The 10,282-nt window shown below is 49.2% G+C and overlaps 1 pseudogene; it reads right to left on the reverse strand.

Moving 5' to 3' along the window:
- Positions 1-2,667: 2,667 nt before the first annotated feature.
- LOC128942812 (serine/threonine-protein kinase pim-1-like) lies at positions 2,668-8,377 on the reverse strand (annotated as a pseudogene).
- Positions 8,378-10,282: the final 1,905 nt, after the last annotated feature.

Consider the following 10,282-nt stretch of genomic DNA (forward strand, 5'->3'; position numbering starts at 1 on the left):
CCTGTTAAGATCTATGTGTGGGTCCTAGTTACTCCAAATGAGCTACAGCTGCAAAGTCCTTAGTTGGGCAGCAGCTGTGGCTCCTGAGGGTAACTAGAATAAATAGGGGTGGGTCGAGAGCCCAGGAAGAGCCCCTGAGAAGACACACGAAGAACTGCACAGCAGAAAAGAGCAGCTTGGTGCAGTCTGTGGGACCTGAGAAATATGACTACAACAAGAATGCCACATCTGGTGACCCCGACGTGATGAAGAACTCGCAGCCAAACATCGAGAGAAGGTATGGAACCCCTTGACATCATAAAAGATAGGACAGCTGAGAGCTGTGGCAGCCTGAGAGCTGGGACTTTGGAATATCAGCCTGAGAGCTGGGACTGTATGTATATTGTAATTTTATAATTGTTAAAAGAAAAGGGGGGAAATGTGGAGGCCTGAATATATGTATGTGTTAGAATAAGAAATGTGGAGGCTGTGTGTATATTGTAATTGTGTAATTGGTAAAAGAAAAGGGGGGAAATGTGGGGGCCTGAACATATGTATGTATTGTTATGGAGAGAGTCCCTGTTAAGATCTATGTGTGGGTCCTAGTTACTCCAAATGAGCTACAGCTGCAAAGTCCTTAGTTGGGCAGCAGCTGTGGCTCCTGAGGGTAACTAGAATAAATAGGGGTGGGTCGAGAGCCCAGGAGGAGCCCCTGAGAAGACACACGAAGAACTGCACAGCAGAAAAGAGCAGCTTGGTGCAGTGTGTGGGACCTGAGAAATATGACTACAACAAGAATGCAACAGGTTTGAATCCTACGTCAAATTTGTTGTCCAGGAGGTACCAAAACCACCCAAAATCCACCCAGAATCGACCCAAAATTACCGGAAATTAACCCAAAATTACATCCAAATCTATCCTGAGGAGGTTTGGGGAAGACTTGTAGGGATTTTAGGGGAATTTTAAGGGGAATTTTGGGTGGGTTTGAATCCTATGCCCACTTCAGCATCCACAAGGTGCCAAAATCACCCAAAATTACCTGAAATTAACCCAAAAATTCATCCTGAGGGGGTTGGGGGGAGGTTTGGGGGCGGAGGAGTTGAGGAGATTTGGGGGTTTAGGGGTGTTTTTGGCAGTCATCATCATCCAAAACACAACACCCCATGCCAAAGCCAAGACCAAACCCTAAGGACTGTGCCCCTCATGAAGGAGAGATCAAAGAACTGCACCCCTTCTGGGGAGGAGATCAAAAGCCAGAGGAGACTGAGCTATTAACTAAGCAAAAATGTATTCATTTCATCAAGTATCATCATTTCTGTTACTTTATCCTTTGTGATTAGGTCTGGAATGCTTTTCTAGTCCTTGTTAATTTAGCTGAATAATATTCATTTTGGTTTCGTAAACGATTAAGTTATATTCCTGATGTTATATATGAGGTCCCATATGTCTAATTTAATAAACCACAAACTTAAAATTTAGCAGCAGTTTTACTGAGATAAAATAATACAATCAAATAGAACCCAGTAGTTACAAAAAGAAATTTGGCAGTGGTTTGGATAAAGCATAAGCAAAACCGATCGATCGGGGTTTGGGGAGGGCTTCCCACCCTGCCTCACATGCAAAAGGCAAAAGAATCCAAACACAGCTTATATACTGTGTGCTAATACATATTCATCAATATTTTCCTGTAAATCTCCTCCTATTTCCAATTCCTGAAATCTACATCACCACACATACAGCACATGCTCCCGCTGTGGCTAAGGGGGCTTCTGGCTCTTTGGTGCTCTCCTTGGATGAAGGCTGACAGTCTTCCTCGCTGTCCTCTGAATAACTTGACAGGTTGTGCCTGTGCCCCAAGTCCTGTGTTATGTAAGTAAGCACTATGCTCCAATTAAGCCTCATTATTTTATAGATAAGAGCACTATTTTAGACTCCCTGTCTGGAATTGTCCCAGCGTTATTCATGTCACGGCCGATCCTGTCCTGGGAGTTGTCTTAACTTTGTCTTGATGCCAATTCTGACTTGGGAGGCTTCCTAAATTTTGTTCATCAAGGCCATTCCAATCTCCTGTATCCTGTTTCCCACAGGTATCATCTACAAAGAAACCCATTTTCTTCATAACATTAATCACATATACCTTTCCAATTATTTTCCAAAAATATTGAAATAATTACAATTTTGTTAGAACTAATCACATCCATCTATCACAGGAGGCCAAAAGCTTGGAAAAGGATGAAAGAAATTCTCCAATGATGACGATGACAAAAAAATCCCAATTTATTTTTGACAGCAAATGAACACCGGCCACCCTCCAGCCCTCTCAGCCTGGCAGGCTGAGCGGGGCTGTTCCCATGGCATGAGGTGGTGGCAGCCTGCGGAGAGAAACCAGAGAGCCACGGTCAGTCACAGCAGGCTCCTGTCCCCCTGTCCCACCATGGCTGTGCCCAGGCCAGGCTGCTGGCTGTGCTCAGAGCCCAAACCTCCCGAACCATTCTCTGTTTTTAGAGAAGGGCAGTGGGGCAGGCAACATTCCACCTCCTCTGCTTAATCAGGGCACAGCAACCTCCTCAGCAGCTGCAGGAGCGGCATGCCCGTGTGCCCGCTGCTGCTTGCCCGGAGCCCTTCTGCCAGCCCAGCTGTGGAGCCAGGTGCCCACCTCTGGAGAGCTGCTGCCAGGAGAGGAGCCAATCATGCACCAGGTCCTCGTCCTTCTGGAAGGGGCTGTCTCTGCAGACCCTGGCCCCTGGGGTAGCGCTGGCACTGGACGCGCTCCCCGGATGCTGCAGGTGCTTCCCTGTCCGGTCCGGGCACCAGGTGTAATCCTCCTGGGGAAAACAAAGAACAATTGCATTAAAGTCAATTCAAAACAAGACCTGGAAACAAGAAAAAGCACAAAGCCTGTCACTGTTTCACGGGCCTGAGGAGGGTCTGACCACTCCATGGGAGAATTAAATCTGTCCACCTTTCCCACCCATAAAGGCACTCCCCACCTTTCCCACCCATAAAGGCACTCCTTCCTCAAGGGCCTGCAGAGCGGGCCAGCTGGGGCACTGCTTCGGAACTTGCCCCCTCTGCTGCCCCTATCCACATGGAAGGATGCTTTTGTCAGGCTGGGTGCCCCCACCTCAGCCCGTGCCAGGCTGGCTGGCAGAAGCTGTCAGCAAGGCCAAGATCTGGCTTCCCTTCCACAACATCAGTCCCGTGTCCCGCCAAAAAGCAGCTCAGCGGCCGGCGGAACAATTAATATTCCCCAGTGCTGCCGAGCGGGGAACCTCCGGTGCATGGCCAGGCCGAGCCCTGCCGTTCCTGGGAGCACCAGCATCCCCCCGCCCCGGTGCCGGCTGGGGACTCATCTTGATTCCATCGGGGCGCAGAGCGTGTCCTCCAGGCAGGGGCCACAGCCAAAGACAATGGGCTCCAGGATGGTGTTCCCAGCTCCACGTCGTGCTCCAGAAGAACATGCCAGCTGTACCTCAGCTTGTGGGGACGTCACGATGCCATTGAGCTGCAGGGGGATGTTTCCCTTGTCCCAGTCTGTGGCACCTTCACCGCACTGCCACCACTTCTCCAATGGGATGGGCAGCATCGATCCGCTCCCTCCACAGCTCACGGGGACCAGCGGAAGCATCTCCTCGGCTGCGCTCTCTCCTCAGCGCTGTGGCCACAGGGAAATGCTCTGGGGTTTTCTTCCAGCGCCACAAGACGCGTGCCGCTGCTACATGCTGGCTCCTGGATCCTACTGTGCACAGGGATGAATCTCTGCTGTCTCCTGGGCCAGGCAGGGCTCCTGCAGCCAAGAATGCTCAAAAAGGTCCTCCAGTGATGGCCCGTCTGTGGGGTCCATGCATAAACACCACCTGATGAGGTGCTGGCACTTTGCGGAGAGAAACCAGAAACCGCCGCTCAGCAGGAAGGGGCTTCTGTCCATGCTCTCCCACATTCCACAATGCCCAGGCCACCAGGAGTGCTCAGAGCTACAGCCAAAAGCTTCCTATTGATCCTCTCTTGCAGAGGACACCAGCACAGAGGCACAGGTGCCACCTCCTCCAGCTGAGCCCAGGAGATCCACTCCTCACCAGCTGCAAGAGTAGGACGCTTATGCGCCAGCTGCCCCTCCCAATCCTGTTCTTCCCCTCATGCCTTGAAGGTGCATCCCCACCTTGAGACACCCGTGGCGGGAAGAAGAGCTGGTCCCGGACGATGTCCTCATTGGTGTGGAATGGAAGGTGCCTGCAGACCAGCTCATAGAGCAGGATGCCCAGGGACCAGATGGTGGCTGGCTGGCCATGGTAGCAGCCAAAGAGGATCCACTCTAGTGGGCTGTACTCTGATGTTCCTATGGGACATAGGCGCAGCTCATCAGGCCCATGCTACTCCCTCCCTCCCAGCCAGCTCCCGTTCCACAACAGCCAGCCCCTGCCCTGCCAAAAAGCAACTTGGCTACAGCTGGCTGAAGAAAGATTCCCCCTCCTTCCCTCCCTCCTTCCTTCCCTCCCTCTTCCCCCTCTGCCAGCCAAGGGGGGAACTTTGCTGCCCTGCTGGGCCCCCGGCTTTGGGCTCACCTGACATCTGGGTGTAGAACGTGTCCTGGAGGATCGTGCTGCAGCCAAAGTCGATAAGCTTCGCCTCACCTGTGGCCAGGTAGATGAGGACGTTCTCGGCCTTGATGTGGCGGTGCAGGACACCCCGGCTGCTGCTGCACCACACGGCCTCCAGCACCTGGCGGAGCAGCCCCTGCACCATGGGCTCCGTCAGGAACCGCCGCTCGTGCAGGAAGTACCAGAGGTGCTGACAGCACTGCGGATGCTCCATGAGCAGCGCGAAGCTCTCGGGCACCTCGAACTAGTCCAGGAGCTGCATGACGCCGCAGAAGCCAGGCCGCGACACCTTCCACAGCAGCGCCGGCTCCAGGGGCACAAGGGCGCCCTTGCACTGCGTGGGGACCGCAATGCCGTCAGCGGGGCCGATGCTACACCGCACCTCGGGCAGCCCTTGCCCGGCCCCGCCACGGCTCGCCATGGCCTGACCCGGGGCGCTGCGCGGCCTCCACTCACTCCACGCTTGCGCTTGCTGCCCTCGCTGCCGCCCTGCCAGGCCTCGCCCGGCACGCCCCGCCGGCTCCTCCCGCTGGCCCCGCTCACTCACCAGCCGCACCCACTCTGAGATGCGCTCCTGGGACACTCGCTTGATGGCCACCTGCGAGCCAAGGCAAGCGGCGGACTTAAGATCACACTTGGTTAAGAGCGTATAAGCCAGAGAACACGCAAAATAAAAAAAACTTTTTTCTTCTCGTACCCTGATCACATGTGTATTTCACGTCTGGCCTAATGGCGACAGTTGCCCCATCTCTGGGTCAAGAAACAAGTATTATCTGACAGGTAACTTGTCAACAAACTGAGAAAGAAATTAGTACCTGGGCATGCAGATTTCTGAAGGGAGGAAAGAAAAGTGTTGACAAGAATAAGCCTGAATTTTAAATGCCTGAAACACTCAAAAATGACATGTTTTGGGATATTGTACCAGATGTTACACAGAGTTCAAGCAAACCACAACTCATTAGTATCTGGACTTCATTGCCCACTATGCTTTGAAATGTTGCTTGAAGGCACTTTGTGTCAAAGATCCAGTTCCTGTAGGCCACTGTAGATGTAGATCAAAATCCTACCAAAAAATCCATGTCCAAACCAGCAAGAGTGAGACTTTTGTCCTTGGCAGTAGCTTCCAGGTGCTCCTGGAAATCCCCAGGCCTAGACACAAAGATGTGTATTCAACGGAGGGAGAGAAGCATCATGCTTAGCTCTAACTGTGACCTTTGCTAGCAGATCTTACTAGCAGGTAACAAATTCCATTTGTTCTGCTCTTAGCCAGAGCCAAGATGGGAATCACAGTTTAGATCACAGGAGAAGATCACAGGAGCCTCAGCTTTTCCAGAAGAGGAGAAATACAAAGGATAGTAAATTTGGGTTGGGTTTTCAGGGTGTTTTTACAAATCCATAGACAAGTGATGAAGCTTAAGAGATGACAGCAAAGGAAAATCAACAGATATGCTGAAAGCAAGTGAAGAGGAAGGAGACTTTAAATTCACTGAAAAGCTGCACAGAAAGCTTCTCTACTTTTTGCAGTTGCTTCAAATTTGAAATGACAAATTCTTGTAGCACTTCCAACTTCTTTTTATTAATTCTAGATTAAAGACAATCAAAACTGTGTACTCCTGCTTACAGTATGCGGTAAAGCACAGGAAGCCATTAGAGTAAGAAAAATTGTGTTTAGAAGGCTGAGGCAGCCTTAGGGGTAGGAGGAATGGGGAGGTGTGGAAATCAGGCCTGTGGGCACCATTCAAGGAGCATCCAGGCCCTGAGCAGTCCCTCACAGTGGGTATCCCAGCAGATGGAGTCCAAATGGAGCCACAGCTGGGTGGGAAAAGTGCCAGGCTGGTGAGCCGTGGTTAGCAGGGGCTCCTGCATCAAATTGCTCCCTGATAGGTGTGGTATGCTGTGTGTGTGTGTGCCCAACAGCTGGCAACAGCAGGCTGGCCCAGATGTGGGAAAAGGCCAAGGAAGCAGAAGAGTGGGAATGGGGCTCTGAGGAGGCCCTGGTGGTTGCACACACCCGTGGGGGATGAGGCTGGCCCAGATGGGCCCTGGGGCTCTGGGTTGAAAAGGGAGGAAAAGAGAATCAGGGAGGAAGGGCCAGAAGCCGCTATGACAATGCCATTCCATCCCATAGGTGACATAGTGAGAGGAGGGTGGGAACCAAATGGTGATTGCTGCTGATCACCCTGACATCTCCAAGACAAGAGGCCCAGCAAGGACTGCACATCTGCCTCCTAGTGTTGTCCTGAATGTGAGCTCATCTCCTGGCGTTCATTACCCGCAAGTCTCTCAGCTTCCCACGGGCATTCCACACTTCAGGCAAGCAAAGCTGCTTACCTCACTATGTTCTTTGGGCCTCTGAAAGGGATTTTCCACTTAGCTACAGCCTGGCAAGGAAGGGAGTCTTACAACACTCTGGATATTTTAGACTTTTATTGGCACCCGGGCTGAAACAAAGTATCCCCTCGCCACTTCTCCATCTTCATCCTTCTGTCCTGCAGGTGGCCTGTTCAGGCTGACAGATTGGAGCACCTGCAGGCTCCAGTTGGGCTGCAGCCCAGCTTTTCCTCTCACAGCTTAATTCTTATTATGACAATTCTTTCGTTTCTACTTAAAAGATACCTCAGAGCTTCCCTAAATTAACAACACTCTACTCTAAGCTAAACAATCCTCTATTATCTAAGCTATCTATGTTCCAAATGTTGGGATTCATAAAATTTGAGGGTTTTGAGAAAGTGGTAAAAAAGACAGGCCTCAGACAGCAGATTTGTGAACATTGCTAATACAGCAAAAAGTTTTCTAAGCAGTAGAGCAGACATGAGAAATAGAACAATAAGCCCCTGTGATTTACCCTTATAGGTTGCAACAAGTTTATTTAATGTATATCTTTAGAAGGTTAGTATGAATGAGCCTCTGTGCTTTGTCTCTCATAAACGAGCCATTGTGTTAGAAAATAAGTCCTTATTTTGTTAACTACTGTTACGTGTGTTTCATATGATTGGATAGAATTATTGTCAATATGTTTTGCTCTATGTGTGATTGGCTGAAACTTAGGCTGAGAGGGTTTTATGCTACCCTGTAATGTGACGTTTCCTTGGCATTCCATTTGAATCAGCGAGCTGTAAACATATCCTGTCTCCATTGTCCTAACAATGTACTGAGACTGATGTTTGAAATAAACAGCTCACGACACTGATTCAGAGTGTCCCATTCCGTTTGTGGCTGTATATAGCGTGCCAATAGCACCATAGTCCTTAGAAGTTGATCCCTATATTTCCTAATTTTTTAAACGTTCATCTTTTTGAGAAAGAAAAAACAACAGAGTTTTAAATGGAACCTAACACACCCAACCTAACTTAACCTAACCTAACCTAACCTAACCTAACCTAACCTAACACACACGTAATCTAACCTAACCTAACCTAACCTAACCTAACCTAAGACCTAAACTGAGCAAATATGAAAAATGTCACATTTCCTATCTAGGGCACAGCTCCTCTTAATACTTGGGGGATGGCTGAAGCTCTGCCTCAAGATGACACATCCCCTTTTCCCTCCTCTCAGCTGGCGGGGCATAAGGGTCTCCTCAGGTGCAGGTGTCTCCTCTCCAGTCTTCCTGCACTTGCTTGGCTGAAATGATCAGAGCAGCCAGGATGGAGGCAGGATGGCCTGAGGTCACAAAGGGATGCTGCCCAGGAGAAAAAGAACAAAGAAAGGAACTCTTACTTTCCAGGACCCATCCTCACGGGCTCAAGCAGGATTCCCTGGCTACCAGGAAGACACACCAAGAGCACCGAGGGCAGCATGTCCCCCTGCACCTTCCTGTCCTGGGAGCTGTCTGCGTCACGTGGCCCACACTCCTCCTCATCCCTTCATGCAGGTGTCCTCAGCTGATAGGTCTTTTTGCCCCTTTGCTTTTTCTTACCTGCAGGAGTTCCTGGGCAGAGCAGCGCCTGTCCTCGTCTGCCTGCAGGCAGCAGTGGAGGAAGTTGTGCAGGAGAGCCGAGTGGTGCCTGGGCTTCTGCAGTTTTGAGGGCCCATTCCTTTCTATCAGTTCAAAAACCTACAGCACAAAGATGCAAGAGGACACTGCACCTGCTCCTTTGCTAGCCACATCAGCTCTCTCCATGATAGTGGAGCTCTGGGAAAAGTTAAAGATAGAATCTAAAATGTTAGGCTTTGTGCTTTCCCAGATCAACTGCACCTGCGTAAGCAGTATGATAAAGTACATAATTGTTAGATGTGATGATTGTTTAGTAATTAAATATAATTACTATATAACCAGAAGAAGAATAATGAGAAAATATGTTGGAAATTCAGAGAGGGGCTAAATTTATGTATACAATAGAACAATATAAGTTTAATAATTAACATGAAAGTTATATAAAGATAGAGTATAAAAACATGATCATTTTGGATGTATGGTTGGAATCAAATTTGGGTAATACCCTGATTCCCAGAGCTCTTGAATAAAAAGCACCGCATATAATCCCTACGTGATTATGTGTTTTTGAACGCTAACATTTTGGCGACCCAGATGGAACCGTTGTGAGTGCTGCTGAGCGAGTTCGCGACTTGATCACGCTCCAGCCGGCACCGAGGGATTCTTGGGGAGCCCATTGACCGCGACTGCTCCTGCCGCTCACAACGTCCCCAGGAGAAAGGTAAGGTGCTTTTTTTACTTTGGTTTGGTTTGGATGCCTGCCAAATAAGACACAGCAAAAGCTACGCTTGGTTGGGCTAAAGGAATTCCTGGTGGTACAAGCCTAGGCGCCATTCCATAAGACAATCACAAAAGCATTGCAGGTTCAGCATTTGTGGTGTAATTGAAATGGAGAAATTTAAAGGGATTTTGGGCAGTAACACCCCTATCCCGCAAAATTCTCCTTTGGGGTGCTTATTAGCACATTGGAAACAGGGTAACTTTGGGGAAGAATTACGTAAAACTAAGTTGATTGATTACTGTAATTCATGGTGGCCAGAATATGCCTTGGAGAATGGCGAAAAATGGCTAAAATACGGTACTCTGCAATATAACACTATTTCGCGATTAATGTCGCTTTGTAAACAAGAAGGAAAATGGGATGAAGTCCCATATGTTGATCTGGTTTTCTATTTACAGGGAAAGCCAGAATGGCAGGATGAATGTGGATTATTAGTGGTTAAAACATCTGCAAAGTGTGGGGTTTGTGAGGAACTTTGTTTAGAACACTTGGCGTTGAAAGAAAGCTTGAGTAGGGAAAATTATACAGATGTTGAATTACAAGTAGCTCCAATAGGAGCTAAGAAAGCTACAAGAGAACCTAACCCTATCCCACCTGTTTCACCTGTTTCACCTGTCCCTATCCCACTACCTGCTCCTCACCCACCTAGTCCTGAGCCCGTCTCGTCTAGTACACCTTTCCCTCTTTATCCTCCTCTCCCATCATCACCCGGTCCCTCTTCCTCGGAAGATGAGCAAAACCTAACTATGATAGAAAGGAGAAAGAGGTATGCGAATGAAAAAGATAGCAATGGTAATGAATCAGTGACCCCAATTGCCCACAGAACCCGAAGTCGGTCAAAGCTTGCCCCAGTTGTGCATAGAAAAGGCATAAGCAAACAAAAACGGACTGTGATTGCCCCCTTACAACAAGGTGTCGGAATGGAAGGGCCAGTATTTGTAAAAGTGCCTTTTTCCGCTGCAGACTTAGTTATTTGGAAACAGTCAG

Source organism: Melozone crissalis, unplaced genomic scaffold (genome assembly GCF_028551555.1).
Source record: "Melozone crissalis strain CALT ecotype California unplaced genomic scaffold, PUWL_Pcris_2 ptg000043l_1, whole genome shotgun sequence".
NCBI classification, from domain to species: domain Eukaryota; kingdom Metazoa; phylum Chordata; class Aves; order Passeriformes; family Passerellidae; genus Melozone; species Melozone crissalis.